The 21117-nt window shown below is 39.3% G+C and overlaps 1 long non-coding RNA gene across 1 annotated transcript in view; it reads right to left on the reverse strand.

The window, feature by feature from the left end:
* Positions 1–20505, reverse strand: part of LOC114908886 — a 30030-nt gene extending 9525 nt beyond the window's left edge. Inside the window, exons 1-2 of the long non-coding RNA XR_003797061.1 lie at positions 20301–20505; positions 18008–18075 (exon numbers count right to left, since the gene is read on the reverse strand). This is a non-coding gene — a long non-coding RNA (uncharacterized LOC114908886). The remainder of the gene's footprint in view (positions 1–18007; positions 18076–20300) is intronic.
* Positions 20506–21117: the final 612 nt, after the last annotated feature.

A 21117-nucleotide genomic window follows, 5' to 3' on the forward strand; every position in this document is an offset into this window, starting at 1 on the left:
AATCAGTGTTGTAGACCCTGCTAGTGGTCTACCTCCCCCACTACCATTTTTTTTGCTTGCTGGAAGAGCCTGTCTCTCACTGTGGAGGTGAAAAATGACATATCTGCCCTTACCCAGCCTCCCTTGACCTAGATATGAGCATGTGACCCAATCCTGGCCAGTGAGACATAAGGAGAAGCCAACTTAGGGCCCTTAAAAAACTTTCCTTCTTTATAAAAAGAGAAAGTCCTTAAGGAGAATCCACTTTTCCTTCTTGTCTTTGGACATGGCTGTGTGAAGATGTGATGCTGCAGTGATTGGACAAGATGTGTGGGCCAAGAGCCCTAGTTTGATCTATTGAGTCATTGCTAGAACAATCTACACCTGAACTCTTTGTTATATGAGGAAAAGAAATGCTCATTGTAATGGAATGCTTTATTTATAGCCAAAAGCATCCTAGTTGATACTGCTGATTTCAAGCATTGCAGTGTTCAGAAGCTTGAGGGATATTAACAAATATTTATCTGTTCTTTTCACAGCTCTTGTTTTCCTCAGTGTTGGCTTCGTTATCAGGCTCCAGGTAGTGGCCCCAGGCAGGTTCAGACTAACATCATATTTACTGCTATGGTTTCAGCCTAAGGATAACTTCCTTCAAAAGAGTTCTGAAAGCAGTCCTAGGATTTAGTCAGATGAATCTGACTTGAGTTCTATATCCTTTCCTAGAACAATCCAGGATATTACACAGGTGCTGAGGATACAGAATTTCAGAACACAATACCTGTCATCCCAGTCTAGTGAGGGAGATAAAGGGAAATCCGTGATTACAACATAGAAGATAAATGCCATGTGCACTGCGTGTCATGGTTTTACAAGAGAACGGCAAAGGAGAGGCATCAGTTTCTGCCAAAAAACTTTCCAAGAGTGGGTGAGATGAAAACCAAGTTTTAAAAAATTGAGATGATGAGAACACCATGAGCTAAGTCAGAGGGGCAGTTAAACTCTTTTGATGCATTTGGCTAATTCTAGGCTACTTCCAACTCTGCCAGTGGCCTTGGACAAGTGTTCTAGCCTCTCTGTATTCACATCAGGAAATTAACAGGGGGTGGGCTCGGAAGTAGGGAAAGGGTGGATAGGACTTTTCCAAGGTTCTTTACAGATTCAGAATCTGATTATTCTATTATAACTTCTTGTTACAAATATCTCCAATTGATACAATAAAGACCTAAAAACAAAGAATTACTGATTTTGATCAATCATGAAATGAAATGACAACTTACCCAGTTTTCTAATTATTGCTAGAAAAAAAGACTTAAACACTGAATAACATAATTTAAATGATCACATTTGGAAAATGTTCCCCTAAAATTAACTGCCTTATAGTTAACAACTAATTTCCCAGGGATGCATTTTACTGTTTTTCTCTCAAGTGAGTTCTCCAAGAAGCTATGTTGTTATTTGGTGCTTTCCTGAGTTGTTTTGTTTTGATAATACATATTCTGAAAGCTAAAATTCTCTTGGCCTTCCTTTGAGGCTTCAAGGATCCATTCACACTCATTTACCTACATGCTGGAACCTGTTTACTTACTGTGAAAAGCTGAATTACTAAGCCCCTATTGCACCACCACTGCACAGTACAGGAAAGTTCAGAAAGTGAAGAGGAGAAAGTAAGGAAGCAGAAATAATGTAAGGAGGTTGAAGTTGAGGAAAGAAAAGTTCTTCTGGGGCAGATCCTATGGTGACAGGTTAAGAATACCTCAGTCAGATTACTGATCATCCTGAATTTATCACCTATTTATTCTTTAAAAAGAAAGAGAGAAAAAAGAGAGAGAGCATTTCATCTCTTAATACCTTTTGTTTAATAAATATGGATTTAGGAACTTCCCTGGTGGCGCAGTGGTTAGGAATTCTCCTGCCAATAGAGGGGACACGGGTTCAATCCCTAGTCCGGAAGACCCCACATGCTGCGGAGCAACTAAGCCCGTGCGCCACAACTACTGAGCCTGGGCTCTAGAGCCCCTGAGCCACAACTACTGAAGCCCGTGCGCCTGGAGCCCGTGCTCTGCGACAAGAGAAGCCACCGCAATGAGAAGCCCGCACACTGCCAACGAAGAGTAGACCCCGCTCACCACAACTAGAGAAAGCCCGCGCGCAGCAACGAAGACCCAATGCAATCAAAAAATAAATTAAAATTTTTTTTAAATCATTAAAAAATAGATACGGATTTATTCTTCATCTTGACTATTGACTTTGGCCATGTTATCAAAGAAGGACTTTTGCAAAATAACCCCCCCCCCCCCCCGGTTTTTTTTTTGGCTACACCAAACAGCATGCGGGATCTTTGAACCTGTGCCCCCTGCAGTGGAAGCGCAGAGTCTTAACCATTGGACCTCCAGGGAAGTCCCAAGCCCCCCTTTTAAACTTATGTTATTCTAAAATGTGTCTTAATGTTAATATTAACTTGGAATAGAGCTATATTTATATACAATCTAAATTCATCATAGAAAACATCTTCCTCTATAGAAATAAAGAAGATTCTCATCTCTTTCCCACCTTCTTTTCACTACTCTAAAACATCAACAGCAATGGAAAATCCCACTGTCTATTACATGGGACAAAAGCTAATGTTTGTTGGACAAATATTGAAAGATTTCAGTTTTGAGGCTTAACATTTTTAGTGTCCTATATTTCTCATTAGCTTCGAAAAATTATGTTCAAGAAAGGAGGAATTTATTATGCTTCTGTTATTCTTTCAGAAATTAGAATGGTAGGAATAGAAATAAGCTTTGAAACTATTCGAAACTGTATAGATCTATTCTGCTGCCATGGGCCTGTTTATTCCAAAGTTTGATAGCAAATTTATAAGAAAACAATAATGCCATACTTATTAACTGTGTGATACATTAATTTGAAAATATTCATTATGACAAATCATGAGAGGAACGGAATGCTCTATTTGTTTAAGTGATCAAAAAACTCATCGGGAGGAATAATGGACTTTCTCTGGGAATCTGACAGGAAACTACGAGACGGCGCACACAGCTTGTTTAAAGCACATCTTTGTGTTTGCTTTTATTGGAAAGTTTCAGCCTTTTGTAGATGAACCCAAGGTAATTATTTTGGAAGACGGTGTTCTTAGGTTGTACTAAGCTAATGGGATAGTCAACTTGCTGCAGCTGGTGAAGTGGAACATCCAGGACAGGAAAAGGAGAAATTACTACCATTTAATATGTGTTGGGATCAAAGAACTCATTTTAATTTATCACTCTGCACAAAAGGGACCTCCCCCTCCTCTGAATTCCATTAAGGGCGGTCTGTTAAGATGTCACTCCGTAAACCTCAGACAGTATTGTTCTAATCTGTTCTTCTCTCACCACCTTGGCTGCTACTACTTGCTATTCACATGCTTGGGCTGCACCTGGAGGGCAAGATCGTGATGGTGACCACTTAAGGTCACACAGGCCTTCCTTTTCTGACCCCTACAACCACCATCACAGACACCCCGGGCACCACATCGCCCTGAGGCCATCAAGGAATTTTTACCACAACTATTGCTTCAGTCATCTTGTGTGCACCACCAGCATCAAAGTTCTCTCTCAAATTAAAAACTTTTGCTCTGTGAAGGATACAGTTAAGAGGATGAAAAGACAAGTTACAGATGAGCGTGACATACTTTCAAATCACATATCCTACAAAAAAGACTTGTATCCAATATATAGGGAGAATTTCTTAAACTCAACAATAAGAAAATAAACTCTGTGAATCAAAAAATAAATAAATAAAGCAGAAGACTTGAATAGACACTTCACCAAAGAGAAGGCGGCAAATATATACATAAAAAGATGTTCAACATCATTAGTCACTTGGAAATGCCAATTAAAACCACAATGACACATCACTTCAAACTATTAGAGTGGCTTAAAAGAAAAGACAATGTCAAGTGTTCTGCCACTGGAACCATCAAGCATTGCTAATGGGAATACCAAATGGTAGAAGCACCCTGGCAAACAGTTTCGCAGTTTCTTACAAAGGTTAACATACAGTTCTTATCCCTCAGTCGCACTCCTACGTATTTACCCTAATGAAATGAACATCTATGTTCACACAAAAACCCATACACAAATGTTTATAGCAGCTTTCTTCATAATCAGTAAAAACTGGAAACAACCAAAATGTCCTCCAAAGGGCGAATATTTAAACAAACTTTGGCACATCCAAACAATGGAATACTGCTCAGCAATAAAAAGGAACATGCAACAACTTGGATAAATATCAAAGACATTGTCCTGAGTGAAAGAAGGCAGTTTCAAAAGGTTACATACTGTATGATTCCATTTAGACGAATTTCTCGAAAAAGAAAAACGCTACCAATAGAGAAGAGATCGGTGATTGCCAGGGGCTGGGGTGGGAAAGAAGGTGGCTTGCAAAGGAACAGCATGAGAGAGTTCTGGGGTCATGAAGCCATCTATGTCCGGACTTGGGTGGTAATAAAATGAATCTATAGTTGTGTTAACATTCATAAAACTGTATCCCTCAAAAAATTCAACGTTATTGTATGTTCATTTAAAAAATAAAATTAAAAACAAAACAGGAAATCCTTCAGCACCTCTCCTCTTCCTAAAAATAAAAGAATAGCCAAAAAAAAAAAAAAAAGAATAGCCAAGACAATTTAGAAGAAGAAGAGGTACAAGGACTTACTGTACTGGATATCAAGACTTATTATGAAGTCATGTTAATTCAAACAATATAGTATTATTGACACAAGAATAAATAAACCAATGGAACAGACTAAAGCCTAGAAATAAACCTACGTATATATGGACATATAACTTATGAAAACGGTGGCCCTGCAGATCCAAGGGAGAAAGGATGGTCACTCAAATCAATGGTGTTGGGACAGCTTGGGTGTCCTGAAAGAAAATTCCACTATAGTTATATTGTAGATCTAAATATGAGGCAAAACAATAAAGCTTTAGATGATAATATAGGAGAATATTTTAATAACCTCAGAGTAAGGAAAGAGCTTTTTATTATTTTTTTAAATTAATTAATTAATTAATTTTTGGCTGCGTTGGGTCTTCGTTGCTGCATGCGGGCTTTCTCTAGTTGTGGTGAGCGGGGGCTACTCTTTGTTGCAGTGCACGGGCTTCTCATTGTGGTGGCTTCTCTTGTTGCAGAGCACAGGCTCTAGGCATGCGGGCTTTAGTAGTTGTGGCATGTGGGCTCAGTAGTTGTGGCTCGTGGGCTCTAGAGCGCAGGCTCAGTAGTTGTGGTGCATGGGCTTAGTTGCTCCGAGGCATGTGGGATCTTCCTGGACCCATGTCCCCTGCATTGGCAGGCGGATTCTTAACCAAGGCACCATCAGGGAAGCCCAGGAAAGAGCTTTTTAATCAGAAAGGTAGGAATACTGATATTTTTCATCATATCATGATAGGAAGAAATTGGAAATAATTTAAGTGTTCAATAATTACTGAATGCTTAAATCACAAACGGAAAAATATTACCATGCAAGTAATATTTTCAAATAATAGTTAATAATATGGGAAAATATTAAGAGACAGGAGAATGATCCAAACTATGCGTTAGTTATTGGAAATATATTGGAATAAATACAGAAAATATTATCTCTGGTCTATCAGTCAGATTCCTGACAGTTACGATTGGCACACTCAGAGCAGGTATTTTGAGGAGAATTTAATAAAGGGACTATTTACAAAGATGTAGAAAGGATTTAAAGAGAATAGTCGTTAGAACCCAGAAAGTGGCTATGTGGAGAGGGCCGTCTAACAGAAGCTGAGGCCTTTTATAGAAAGATACACCCAATCCATGGAGATCTAGCAGGAAGTGAACAAGGAGAATAAATGCCTCAATTTCTCTGTTTTCCATCCTTCCAGTCTCTGGCTGGTGCTTCCCATTAGCCAAGTCTAATAGGAGTCCAGAAGCCAAAGGGGGCTGGTTAATGCAGCCTATGCAGATCAGGCTTCCAGAGCTCAAAGTAGGGTGGAAAATGGATTTTCAGAGACAAAGGGAGGGTATCTAGGACATCAGGTGATAGGATACTAGAAATGATGATTTTCTTTTTTTGTTTCTTCCTCTACATTTCCTTTCATAGTTATGTTATTTCATATATTACTTTTAAAATGTAAAAACGTGCTATTAAGTCCTAGATATACTTTCTTATTATCTAAACAAAGCGTGTGTTTGGTGTTAGCGGGGTATGGGTTTCCAAAGGAGATAGGAAGGTGTAGATATACCCTTTCATTATAAAATCCTTTATCATAGCATCGGAAACACCTCAATGCCTATCAACAATCAAATGGATAAATAAAATGAATCCTGTATGGCAAGGAGTAGAATAAAGCCTAGATACCTTACCTCAGCTTACAAGGTCCTGGCCCTGCCCACCTCACCAACTTCATCCCCCTCTTCCTTTTTGCTTTAGCCATTGACCTTCCTGTTCTTCAAGTGTGTCACTTATTCTCCCTTAGAGCCTTTGACCTAGGTGTTCTCTCTTCCTGGAATGAAGATCTCCTGACCTTTCTGTGGCTGGCTGCTTCTTAGATTTCATCTTAAGTGACACCTCTTTAGAGATGGCTTCTTTTTTTTTTTTTTTTTTTTGCGGTACGCGGGTCTCTCACTGTTGTGGCCTCTCCCGTTGCGGAACACAGGCTCCGGACGTGCAGGCTCAGCGGCCATGGCTCACAGGCCCAGCCGCTCCGCGGCATGTGGGATCTTCCCGGACCGGGGCACGAACCCGTGTCCCCTGCATCGGCAGGTGGACTCTCAACCAATGCGCCACCAGGGAAGCCCGAGATGGCTTCTTACCACCCAATCTAAAGTAGCTCTCAAATCTGCTTTAATTAGATATATAATATATATATTTTTAATATGTATGTATTTTTCATTTCATCCATCATGTTTTCATGTATAATACAGTACACAGCATTCATATATATGTATATACATATATATACATATATAGCTTATTCAGTTATTGTATGATGGTTATTTATAGTCACATCCCACCAGAATGTAACCTCCCTGAAAGCAGGCATTTTGTTGGTCTTGAACACTATCATCTCTACCTACAGTGTCCAGCCCATAATAGATGGTCAATTTCTATCTGTTTAATGAATGTATGTACACCACACATGTCCCTACGTGCAGGGAGGTGGAGAGGAGAGGACCACCAATCTGTTTATCATTGTAAGACCAAATGAAATAAGACAGAACACTTTTAGGTTTGTTTTGAAATTGACTGTTGAAATGGTGATAAGAGATTATTTAATGTTATACAAAATTTCAATAGTAATTTCCCACTTGCCAAGAGAAAATTGTTTGTTTTTACAGAGCCTACTATTTCTTTTGAATGTTAACTACCCAATTATGCCTCAGAAGTTGGTTTATAGTGCTGTGGCGAGTCTGATTCTCCATTTAATATACAGGAACAGATGTTCCATGCACGCCAGGGACAGGGGAATCTGTCCTGCTTTCTCTCATCTCCCTCCTACAGCCCCACTGACTGCTCTCCACACTGTGGCCACATCCACTCTCCAAACTGCGCAACACAGAATCAGGCAGCACGCTACCAATTTCCTGACATTTGATCGTCATTTTGCTAAAAAACAAGTTTAGGCTAATAATAGAGGTGAAATCCTGATACAAGTCTGGAACAATCCAGGGAGAAGTAGAGGCTGAGGGGTAAAGCTGAGGGGCAGAAAACAATTTGCGAGAGTTAAGAGACCAATTTAGAATGTGTTATTTTGAATCTAATTACATGTCCAGTGGTGACTGCTGACCAAGGACTGAAATCTTGATTCATGTCAGTAGAGTCAGAATTTATCTTTTAGGAATTCTACTTAAATAATTCTGAAATTATTTCACTATTAAATTGTGCCTTTTAATATACTTTGTTTCAATGGATCTAATATATTTTGTTTCAATTTTGACTGATGTAGTCATTAGGACTTACTGATGATTTTTTTCTTAGGAATTCACATTTAAGACACATAGAAGAGTGTTTAATTTGTTTAGGTCCTATTTTCCACAGTAGGGGGGCCTGGAGTGTGAAAAAGGAGCTGCCCATAGGGCGGCCCTGGGAAGTGGAAGCTGTCAGGGGTCAATGCAGAGAAGATGGACAGCTAAGAAGTGATGGTGCACCCAGAAGGGCTGTCCAACTCAGAAGGGGAGAGGACTGAAGGCATTAGCCCTGTGGAAGGGATGGGACAAAGATGAAAAGGTAGGAACGTAATAATACTGGTGGCCAGGAAGGGTTCTAGATACTTTTTTTTTTTTTTTTTAACTGGGTGGAAGCAACAGAAGGCTTTCAATTTCCTATGTAAGAACATTGTGGCAGATACTCCCTGTTACCTACTCAGCAGCCTTTTCCACCTTGCTAGGGGACAGACTTGCTCAGTTAAAGAGGGGAGATCCCTGGTCTTAGGAAAGATAGGTTTCTACTTCGGGCCTAAGGGTGAATCATGAGACTCTAGACCAGTGTGTCATTCAGGATTTGGTCAGAAAAATCCAGTTCTGGGCCCACTACATAATAATACTATAGCTGTAATAGTGATAAATATTCTAAGCCTCAATTTTGTAGTCAACCTTTTTCAGTCATAAGATTGTTGTAAAACAAAACAAAACAAAATTAATCGATGTAAGTGAAATGTGATAAAATATTATTTACTTTCTATTCTCTTAACAAACATTCATTGAGTACCATCTTTGGGTTGTGCTTCTGTGCTAGGAGCTTGATATATAAAGCTTCAAGATACAGGCTGTAATCACAGGTTTCATCTCTAATGTGGGGAGATAGATAAATATATGTAACTATATGTGTGTATTTGTGTGTGTTTATGAAGTTCAGTTTTTTCTTTTTAAGAATGCTTTCTAGACAAATGGAAGTAAAAGCTCATATAAAAGTTTCATTTTAAAAGACTTCAAAGTTTTGTTCTCATATTAGTGGAGACCCAGCCCAATATTTGTCATCATTTATATCTATTATTGTAGTCAGTGGGACTAAATGTTTAAGATGTGATGCTGAGGCTCGATCTTTGTTGTGCCATTTGAACCACCAAAAGTTAAATCATCAGTACACAGTTGGGTGTGATATTCTGGTTTGTTTTTATAGATGTGAAAATTAGTCATTCATATGTAGTAAAAGTGGTCACTCTCTGGAATTTTAGCTTGCCATAACACACTACTACTTCATGACGACAGTGCCAGATAAATGAGCTTTGTCTATTAACAAAGAAAAAGGCTTTTGGCTTGAAATTACGGACTGTGCAAAGTAAAGGATTTGTGGATGAATTGAAAATGATTGTGCCAAAACTGAAGTCTTTTAAAGAAGAGAATGAGTTAGAAAGATTGCTCCTACAGCTAAACTTTCTCAACAGTTCAAGCAGAGCCTTATCTATTTAATTTTAAATTAAAATAGAAAGTGTAAACTATCCCTTTTGAATCTTCAAAAATAAAGAGTCCTGGGTGTTAACTCAGTCATTAAGAGTTATTTGGTTTGCAGGTTCTACAACTGGTTGACCTGAAGAGATTGAATTTTAAGACTGGACTGACGAGGTACTTTATTTGTTAGCTCTATACCCACGTCCTCAGAAGGAGGCTCAGAAATCGCCCACGTCCACATTCTCTCTTAAGTAGCCTACTTCTTTTTGAAAACCATCTCACATTCCTACCTGTGTTTAGTTTAATCTTTATAATAAATATGCTATATAAATGCTACCTGAAACATGGAGCACTTAAAACCTTCCTGGAATAATTGAGATGTTCTCAACAAAACTGAATAAACAACACAAAGAAGTGGATAAGACTTCTTGAAAATTCATTTTGGCAACTTTATAGGAATTTAAAAACTCTAGATTGCCTTGTTTTTTATATAATGGCCCTACTCTGCTTAATTGGAACCTAATTATTCCTGTTTTTAGATCATTATAGTTCCCTGCTTCCTTCCTTTTCCCCTTTTGTCCTCAGCAAGAAACTAAATGATACGACTTTTAACGTTTTCTTTATAGATAGTTCTCGTTATGAATAAGATGGAGACAGAAGACAAAGCCATTTATGGAAATGAAGCTCATGGATGACTGGTTGATAATGGTTTCCTGTTAAGTGGTAACCCTGATAAGAGCGATGACCTTGCCCATCATGTTCAACACCACATCTCCAGGACCTGGTGTGGGAGCTGGTACCTGATAGATGTTCAGTAGATACTAATTGGATAAATAAACTAATTGGATAAATAAACTCAGCTCTGTCTTGGGTGTTGCTAATACGCATGACACAGGCTAATTGTATAATCATGATAAAATCACTGTAATAGGAATCATGGAACTTGATTGGCCAATAACTAGATATAACTCTGGGCAAGAAACAATGCTTTGTTTGTCAGGACATGGATTTTTAATTTTAAAATGAGGATTTTGGACGACATCACTACTCTGAAAACTTTTTTGTTAGTTTTGTTTTAGTAAACATATTTTAAAAAACATATTGTAAGTGGAATATCAACACACTTTATACAGCTACTAAAGGCAGAACAAATTTGGTTTGAAACAGGGCCAGAACCGCCCCTGCTTGGCCATTCTACCCCTATTGCTTCCTCTCCCAGGATGAGCCTTGGGTCATCTTTTTTGGAACCCTAAGGCTCCAGAGAATACAGTTTGATCAATGAATTTCAATAATCAATAGCCAATGACTTAATTATTTTTAATATTCTAGTTTGAAAATTTTACGACCAGCATGAAAAGATGTCATAGTGAACAAAGAACACACAGTTCTCAATAATAGCTGAAATCAAGCTCTAGCCCTGCATTACTGTGTAACTTCGTGGTTCATTTTCTTATCTATCAAGCAGACTATGCTGCTCAATAGTGGTGTGCTGATCAATGACCAGTTAACCTAGGAGGTAATTGTTCTGGTTACCTATTGCTACAAAACAAACTTCCCCAAATTTTGTTTGCTTGATGGTATTCAGCTGGAAAATTTGGGCTGGTCTGGAGGGTCCAAGTCAGTTTCATTCACATTTCTATTTCCTTGACAGGAATGGATTGCTGGGAGCCTGGACTCAGCTGGGACTGTCAAGTAGAGTGCCTACTCCAGGCCTTTCCAGCATGGCAGATTCAAGGCAGGCAGACTTTTACATTCTCAAGGCTCTAAGAAGAAAGTGCCAGCAAACAAGGCATAAGCTATGTGGCCTTTTATGACCCAGCTTTGGAAATCACATAGCATCCCTGTGCCAGTACTGTACGTCTGAAAGCTGTCACAAGCTTGTCAGGTTCTAGGGGAGGGGCTAAGACCCCACCTCTCAGTGGGAGGAGTGTCAAAGAGTTTGCAGCCATGTTTTAAACCTACCAGAGTTATTCTACTCTTCAGTCTCTGTCTTATTACTGCAGAAGTAAAGGAAAATTGGTAGGTGTGAGTAATATATTTCTCTCCACAGTCTTAGGAGAAGAATATTACAAGGGATTCCACACTTTTTCGAAAATTCCATGCTGGAATTAAATGTACCATGCCAAGCCAAATGACTACTGGGTTTCTTGAGTTCCATGCTTCAGGCAAGCCTCAGACCTGTGCAACAGAATGTTTTGGCAGAATTCTTTGCCATTGGTATCATTCACTATAAACAAGGCTTCTCTAGTTAGGACATACTAAACCACTCAACCATTGTTTGGATAATGGAAACAGCACATGCACATTTGGAGGGCTGCTTCTAGAATTGGGATTCTAAGAGTTCCTGGCATGTAGGTTTTGTTATGCAGCTAGAACCATTTGGATATTTTTTTCCTGCCTCCCAGTAATATTAGAAACAAATAAGTTGAAGCCATAGAATGTATGTTGTCTGGGGAAACATACTGAATGCACTTTTGGACACAACTCTTTTCTTAAAAATGTCTTATAGAGTGGAAAGAGAATGTGAAAGTGTTTAGGAGGCTAAATTTCTTATTTTCCTTTGTACTGTTAAAAGGACTTGGCTGGACTTTTTCTACACAAATGAAAGGTAACAGGGAGTACTGTTTCACTATCAAAAATGATCTTTTTTTTTTAACCTCTGTTAACTCTACACGTTGCCTGGAGAGTTCTCCTAACGTGGAATATATAACTCAAAATTTTTAAAGACACATAATGGAAAATAATTTCAGGAATCAAATTACATTGGTGGAAAATTGCCATAGAATTGTTTCACAAAACTAATGTGAGAGTTAGTTTTAAGAACCAAGAAATATGAGAGATTTTCTTAGTGTCTTGCACAAGACCGCTTTATACCAAGTGGATCTGCAGTCGATAAGGACATAAATACCAAAATGTCTCTCCTAATCATCACAGTTGTCTCTAAAATTAACAGTACAGGTCAAGCCCTTTGTTTAAATGAAGGTAATGGGTCAACTAGAGTTCTTGCTATCCCTCAGAAAGGTAATAATAATCATTGGCAGGTGCTGCAGTATTATTATTTAGATAACTTGCCATTACTGAAGGGAAGGGAGGGCAGTGTTCTGAAAGCTTGAGGCACAGAGAAAGTAACTGTGGCTAGAGCCAGGAGAACTGCTGGGATGGCTGACCAGAGAGAGGCATCAGGAAGGGAACCCCGCACCTCAGGAGGCAGCACTGGGATGCTGTGAGCCAGACGCACAGAAAGGAAAGCTGGGGTGAGAAGCAAGGTGGAGGGGTACACCCATGAAAAATGCTGATCGTGCTGTTTTGTATAAGGGTGTGCCTATCTCTGTAAGTTTCCTGGTTAAGAATATAAAATAACCTAGTTAACAACTTGGTTATGGTTAACTTAATCTCTATTCTTCAGCCTTACCGGGTAAAGTGTTAACAAGATTGTAAAGATTCAATGAAATGACACACCTGGCAACGTCTTAACACAAAAGGAGTTCTTGATAAAATGATAGTTGTGTCGTTAGAAACAGAGAGCCCATCCAGCTGACTAACTTGAGGGGCATTTTGTAAAGGAACTCTTTATAAAGGCCTGGGAAGGATGTGGTGAAACCCCAAGCTTAGTACAACTGTACTATTCACCTGAGGCCTGAATAAATAAGAAAAGGGGGTATTTACCAGAGCCTGGAGACAGAGAATAGTTGGAAAGGGATGCCCAAGAGGAGCTGGGACTTTCAGTAGACGGATGAAGCCAGTGTGTAGCAATCCCACAGGAGGGAGCCGGGGGAATAAATAATCCAACTGGAGCCAAAGAGTAAGGGAGCTCACTGATGACATCCATATGGGTCAGCCTCCCAGGGGTACAAAGCAGGGTGCATGGAGAGTGGACTTGGAGGGGCAAATGGAAAAGGCACTCAGCATAACCATAATTATAACTATTTTTTTCGCATTATTCCAATATCTAGTACCAGAATCCTCAACACTTAGCACAGTGCCTGGGACCTGGATTTTCAATAGTAATCTGTTGAATGAATGAATAAATTCGCCACCCATGATTACATCAGTTAGGAATGAAGTCAGGTTGATATTAAAAGAAACCCAACTACAGTAGCTTAAAAACACAAGAGTTATTTTTTACATAAGAGATTTTCAAAGAGGTAGTATTTTTCTGAGTACATTTTTACCTTGAATAAAATCTGCTATAACTAAGGAAGAAGGTCAGCATTCTCTTGATCAAATAGGATGGACATCAAAGACCAAATTTTCTCACTTGAGAAAAGAGAGTTATGGGAGAACCACATAAGTTATCTCCCTTTATCTGTTTCTTAGTCTGAGTCTGAACTAGCCAAATAAACTAGTCATCTGCAACAACTATCTGGATAGCAGAAGATAAATAAACATTGACTGGGGTATTGTGTTTGTATATGTGTGTGGGGGGGTATCTTCCATTTTTAATTTTCTAAACCCCTCCCCACCTCACTTTTTGTGCAGCTCACAAACCAATCATGATACTGAATCAAATCCCAGCTTGTTCGCCCAAAATAGTTCTAAAAATGGCCCTATCAGAAATGGCTTGATTGAATTTTTGTCTTTAAATTAAAAAAAATAATAATGAGAAAAAAAATCAGAAAAGTACAAAGGACAATACCTCAAACTCTCATGTCCTCACCAGTTACAACAGAAAATTAACATTTAAAAAATACTTGCTCCTTTTAAAAGTAAAACTTACAAAACAAAATCCCCCTCTAGACCAAAGCCAAGTGTGTAAGAAAAGTGGACAGGATGCTAAGGGCAGGGGCCTTTGCCCAGGATCTCTTCCTGGGTCTCTTGGGAAGATAGCCTTGTAAGTTTCCCACATACCAACATGGAAGTTGGCCATATCAGTGTGAACTGGGAAGTTCTCTCTCTGGGAGATATATGCAGGAAGAAGGTTTAGCTTTCCAGTGCTCTTCTAATTTGTGTATGCCACTGATTGGGTCCAAGGTTTCCTGATAGAGGAGGTGGGGAATGGGGTAGGGGGCTGGGGGTCAAATCAGAAGATTACCCTGTGGAAGTCAGCAGGCCTGGGAAGGATGATCTTATAGTAGAGGCTGTGGGATCAGACTCAAAGCAGAGCCAGCTGGGGGCTACGGGAGAGACCCGGGAGGTCCTAAGCACCATCAAGTGCTAAGATAAGACCAAGTCAGCCTGGTAGCACCACTGGGCCAGACCACATTAAGATCAGACGGTAAAGGACACCAGTTGCCAACTTCAGCTGCAGTGCCAGAGGGAAGGCATGACCAGGCAAAAAAGAGAGGTGGCCAGCAAGGGTCCAAGTCCCTCCCACCGCATTCTACCACCATTAGATGGCTTAATCTACCCTAATCAGATGCTATTGGTAGAGCATTAGGGTAAGTCTGAGGGATGGATCACTTTACTCAGTCACACAAAAGATGCTATTTGAAACTATGGATTGAATGTTATTGCTTTAAAAAATATGCTTCATTTTATAGTAAAATATTGACATGGTCCATAGATTTATACAATGTACAGAAAAAACTCTTGCTTTCTCATCCACCCCATTCCTAATCCCCCAATAGCATTCCTCTCAAAGAACACAATTTTAATTGGCTTCTTGTGTATCTTTCCAGAGTTTCTTTATGCTATTACTAGAAATGTTAATACATATTTTTAATCTTATTTTTTCATTTTCTTAAAGCAAAGGGAGCATAACTATTTTTGGCCCTTTTTCCCATTTAAAATGTATCACTGGGATTTCTGTATCAGGACAGTATATAGTGTACCCATTCTTTTGTTTGCTTTTTGGAGAGTAGTGTAAGGATACTTCATAATTTATTCAACTCTTTCCTTATTGATGAACATAGATAAAATTTTGCTATTATAAGCAATGCTGCAACGAATAGCCTTACAAATATGTTATTTTGTCTACATGCAGGTATATCTTTAACAAAAACCGAGCGAGTTGAAATTTAAATAAATGTGTTAAGTGGATGGAAACATTTATGACACAGAAGATTGGAACATTGCCAAGTCTGATTGTCCCAGGCACCCAGTGAGAAGTATCTTTTAGGGGATCAGATCAGTTAATGGAGAAATAAAGAAGCAACGTAATCTCGGTACATTTAAGAATTTTGTTAGTAAGTTGGCAACTCTACTTCATATCCATAGATACATGTAAGCAAACATTAAAAATAAAATTGGGCTGTCTACACACCCTTGTAACAGTTGCAAGACAGAGATCCACTGAGGCCAGTCCTGAAAGGATTTACAAAGAATGACAAGGAAATTGTCTTGGAAATCTAAGAACAGGGGCCAGGTTAGGGCAGGTTCCTGTGCAAAGGGCTGGAGTCTGGATCTGGAGCCCAGGCATCTGCCAAGAACCCCACAGCAGGAGCTGGAGTCCCTGCTGCAGAGCTGCGTTGACAGCATCGTTGGCTGCCCTCCATCTGCCTGTTTGCCCCGCCTTCAATTGCTCTGTCTACTATTCTTAATTTTTGTTCCCTCATAGTTTCAGTTTACTACTTCTTACAGCAGTTTCTCAATCTTTAATCTACCTTATTGCTTTTTTTTTTTTTCCTTATTGCCTTTTAACTGAGCTCTCACTCTTATTGTCTCATGATTTCTGGGTTTTTAGTACAAATTTCAAACTTTGCCCTGCTGTGTTTCATCCAGCGCATACAGACAATAGGTTGCTGGCAAGTCTACTAATTGGCTACCCTTGCATCTGTTACTCTCCTGAGCCAATCAACAATAGTGGAAGGAGGAAACATGGTAAAGCAAGGCCCCCCTGCCTGGCTGCAAGAGGAATGGGTGGGGCTGTTTCCCTCACAATGGGGTGTGGTCAGGGCAGGTGTGTTAACATTTCCAATATATAGAATCATGGTAACATTTTTCCATGTTGTTTAATATCCCCACATGATTATAAATAACTTCATAGTCGTCTATCATATGGAAATTCTGTAATTTATATTATGAATTCCTATTACTGGACATTTAGATTGTCTTAAGCTATTTTGATAATTCTTTTAAAATAAAATGAAATGAAGCCAGGTTTAAAAATCCCTCAAGCTGACAAAAACCATTTAAGCCACTTATGCAAAACTAAGCGGTTCATTTCATGAAGGTAAGTGAAATGTAATTTAGGTTATTTCTTGTCAATGTCTTTGATAATCATAAAACTTAAGTCATCTTCCCCAAATGGTATAAGATAATCACTTTTCACCAACCTCCTGCAGTCTGGAAACCCCCAATGTAATAACTAATCATTGTAAAGGCTAAACAACATCCTCCTTTTCACTTTAGAAGCTATCCTGTAATGCCATGCCTCTGAACTTTACACAAGTTTTGGGTTTGAAATCTCCCCGTTCTTGTTTCTCATTCAATAAATTATTCATATCAAGTAAAGTTCTCTGACTTTTCTTTCGACAGTACAAACAACACTCCACTAAAAATCAAAGAAAGAGGTGCTTTGAGGGTTAGAAACAGGGCTGGCTTCATGGGTGTGACCCAGGCCATTGTGTTCAAAAGGGCCCAGTGCTTGGTTTAATGTTCTGCTATAGCTGTCTTGAAATTAGCAGTAATTTCTGAACAAGGGGCCTTGCATTTTTATTTTGTGCTGGGCTCCTCAAATTATGTAGATGGTCCTGGTTAGAGAGTATATATAACAAGGAGAAAGGGATGAAACAGTGATGAGCATTGAAGAGATGTCAAGAAATTGATCAGAACCTGATCGGTATTTCCCCTTATGCTTGTGTAGAAAGATATGATACTGATGTATTAACTGACGCATTTTTCCCCCTGTCCACCTTTGTCTCTTATCAATTTCCTTACCTCCACTGGGATGGCTTCTGGGAAGGTAAGTAGGCAATTCTCTGAGTATTAAAATAGGCCTTTGGAATGATAGCAGAAACAACTGCCTTGAGATAAAAGGTGTTATGAGTTGCAAGAGCCTGGATTCTGAAGGCTTTAGAACAGAATAATGGTTTTTGAAGAAAATATTCTCAGTTCAAGACAGTTTCCCTATCCTCTCAACTATGATATCCATAAGAGAGAAGAATCAGAGCACACTCAGATACTGTTTTCTGGAGAGGGTCCTCTGCCTTGGTGCCCACTGCTGGGGCATGCCCTTGAAAAGTTTTGGGGCTCCAGTGACAAAGAAGAGCTGTGCCTCACTTCCTGAGTGGAACTTGGAGAGACAGCAAGCTTTATGGGCCTCCCCTCAGCAGCATGGTGGGGAAGCAATAGATATGGTGGAGGACTGTCTGCCCAGGGGAGCCTGAGACACCCTCACATGGTCTCCCAAACCCAGGTGGGCTGGAAGCAGCTGAATGCTTTCCTGAGAGACCAAGCGATGGGCACAAGTCCAATAGAGAGGACTTAAGAGACTCTGTGGTCAGGAGTAAACAGGATCCATATGTACCCATGACCTGAGGCCAGGTGGGAAAGAGGATATTTCAGAGGATGCCATTGAGGGCAGACAGGATCAGGGACCAGAGACCCACCCTGATGCCTTGCAATAACCTACATACCCTGAGTCAAAGTACATCAGATATCAGGGTAATAGAACATAAAAATAGAAATTAAGTCAGTTGAAGAAAAATGAAATACATTTTAAAAGCTTGCACTTGTGGCCTGAGATTCTTACCTGCTACACATACTTTTCATAGGTGCAAATATTTGAGCTTAGATAGTCCCTTGGAGCTCATCAAACACCTGGAAAAAAAACATGTGATTTAAGAATAAACACTCTTCTGTTCTTTTAAATGTTTTTACATTTCATGAATAGTTGAACCAGTGTCTGGCTCCTGAGATACTTTGATAAACATCTCAGAAATCGACTCGTGATGTTCACCTTGTTATTCTTCAGACTTGGCATACTTTTAGCAGTGGAACCCTCTCTTCAAATGAAATATGAAGTACCTCGATATACAAACAGCTAGGTGGGGTGTTCTGATGGGAGATTAGAGTCTCTCCCTTCCTCACTGTCCCCTTTCACCCTGAGGTGTTCCTAGAGACACCCCCCTCCACACACACACACACACACACACACACTTGTAATCCTAGTGACTGTGTACGAGCTGGAAAACCACCACTTGTTCAGACTGTTCTAGTTTTGATGGCCTCATAAATAAGAAACAAAATAGTGACGCACTTAGCCGGCTGATCCTCAGTCTACACGTCTGTAAAGTGAGCAGGATGGACTGGCTCAAAGGCGTAACTGGCATTAGAGTCTCCAAAGTGGCTTTTAGGATGTCTGTGCCTGCTTCCCGTTCCCCTGCTGAGATAGTCTGGAGTGGGGCCCAGGGACCTGCATTGTTAAAAGCACCCCCACCTCATCCTAATACGCAGCCAACACGAGAAGGTGGAGGAAGATGACCTTTGAGGATTGCTATCAACCATAAAAGTCCATGAATAGGAATTTGGGGAGAAGAGATATTTTCTCACATTTTAACCAGATCTTTAAGTGACTGGAATAATTTGCTTGTTTACCTTAATTTGACAAACCGGTTGGAACAAACTCTGGAGGGTAGGAGAGTCTTTTGAGGACTCATAGGCAGTAGGAATAATATATTTTCAATTTCACTGGGGTTAAATCCAACAATGAAGCAGAACGAATTACATTCTCCTAAGAAAGTAAGAATGTCTTTCCAGCAAAAAAGAGTCCTTGGAATAATTATTTGTCCTTGGCTCTTTGGAAAATCATGGTTTACTGCCAGATGGGTATAGAAGAGGAATGATTTTATTCATGTGAATGTCAATATTGCCTTTAGGAGGTAGGAATGTTAAAAATAGTGTTTGAAAATTTTGGAGTCTAGTTACCATATAATGAAATCTCAGCTATAATCTTGCCCTCTCTGAGAAAAGTATTATTCTGTTTTTGTTAAATTATTTAAAAATTAACCCATAAGGAAATGAAAATCATCATTTTAATCTTGCTTCATATTTGTTTAATAATCTCAAATGATTAATTTTCTAATTAAGGAAATGGAATTGATTTTGGAAAGTTACCATGTAGTATTCATGGTTGAAGTGTTCAATATTTCATTATGACATTTAACCCAGTTTAATAAAAATTCTGCAGTTTTGTAGGAGAGCATTCCCCAAATGTGTCCTATTGCTGCTGTAAGAGATTAATAGAAGTCACACACAAAATATTTCTATATTGAAGGAAGTTTGGGAAACACCACATACCTATATATGTTTGGGTTTGCATTCAATACCCTAATTAAAGCTCTTAACAATTTCCTTTATAACAAGTGCTTTTACTTCAAGACTATTTATAGACATAGAATAAAAGGCAAAGACAGATTTTTTTAAAAAAAGTTATTCTCAGCCCCTATTTATTCTCTATTTACTCAGAGACCATAACAAGGGGGAGCCCACTTCTAACTCTTGGTTCTCCAAATGCAGAAGTTGACAGATGATATGGTTATTCTCAGCTGAGACTCTAAAGCAGATGAAGGTCTGAGTATAATGAAGTTCCTCTCAGAATTCTAAGGAGGAGTACAGGTGAAAAGACACAATTTGGGGTTGAGTTGTTGATTTTTATCCCTTCATCAGGATGAAGTGTGACATGTGATATAGTGGCTACACTGTCCAATATGGTGGTCACTAGCCACATGGAGCTATTTAAATTTAAATGTAATTAATTAAAATTCAATAAAAATTAAAACTCAGCTCCACACATGCACTAGTCACATTTCAAGTTCTCAATAGTCACAGGTGAATATTTCCATCATCGAAAAAAGTTATACTGGAAACACAGGTCTAGAACACTAGTCCCAGCCATTGAACCCTAACTCAAGATAAGAATTTTGTACTCTCCTGTTTGTCTGGGGCCTTCTCTATCCATCTACACTGATCTCCTTTGTCTTGACAACTGGTTTTTATTTTATATTTCACAAGATTTTCTCCCTAGGTACTATTTTAGTACCTACCTTAGTGTTTCAGTTATTTATTTTATTTTCATGATTCTGAGAGTTAGCCAGGCTCAGTTGGTGGTTCTTCCTCTTCACATGGTTCTTCCTCTTCACTAGAATCTCTTGCGTGACTGCAGTCAGCTGGACACTTCACATGAACCTGGAATGTCAAAGATGATTTCATCTACATGCCGGGCATCTCTGCAAGGGTGACTGGAATGGCTGGGAGCTGGCTGGTCTCTCATTCTCTCTCTTACAATTATGGTTCAACTCTTGTTTTACTCTATAAACAAGAGAGTGAAAGCAGAAGCTGCCAGACCTCTGAAGGGCAGGGCCTAGAACTTGCCCAACAATGCTTCTATCACATTCTATAGGTCATAGCAAGACACAAGGCCAATTGGAGTCAAGGGGAGGGGAAACAGTTTTCACTGCTTGATGGGAGGCACAGTCATCTTTGCAGACGATCTATTATACTATCTAACCCCCTTTTTGATCGTTACATAAGACATTCTTGAAAATAAGTATATAACAGAACTGAATAATGAATAACAACAAATAAACTTTTACTTTACAGTTTTTACATGCAGAAATATATACTCGTACATAAAATTTCCACAGCATTTAGGAGCCAGAGGTGGCGTCATCAGAACTGCTGTGGTAAGAAAGGCTGGGGGTGGGGAGGAGTGTGCAATGATTCTCCTTCAAACCCCTCTTCCACCCTTTCTCTTAGAGAATCACAGTGGCCATGACTGTACTAAAGAATCTCAGCAAGCCTGCAGAAGACAAGCAGTTTTCCCAAGGGAATTTGGACATGTCTCCCTTCATATTTACCCAT

Source organism: Monodon monoceros, unplaced genomic scaffold, assembly GCF_005190385.1.
Source record: "Monodon monoceros isolate NGI ecotype Baffin Bay Population unplaced genomic scaffold, NGI_Narwhal_1 Super_Scaffold_4, whole genome shotgun sequence".
NCBI lineage: Eukaryota > Metazoa > Chordata > Mammalia > Artiodactyla > Monodontidae > Monodon > Monodon monoceros.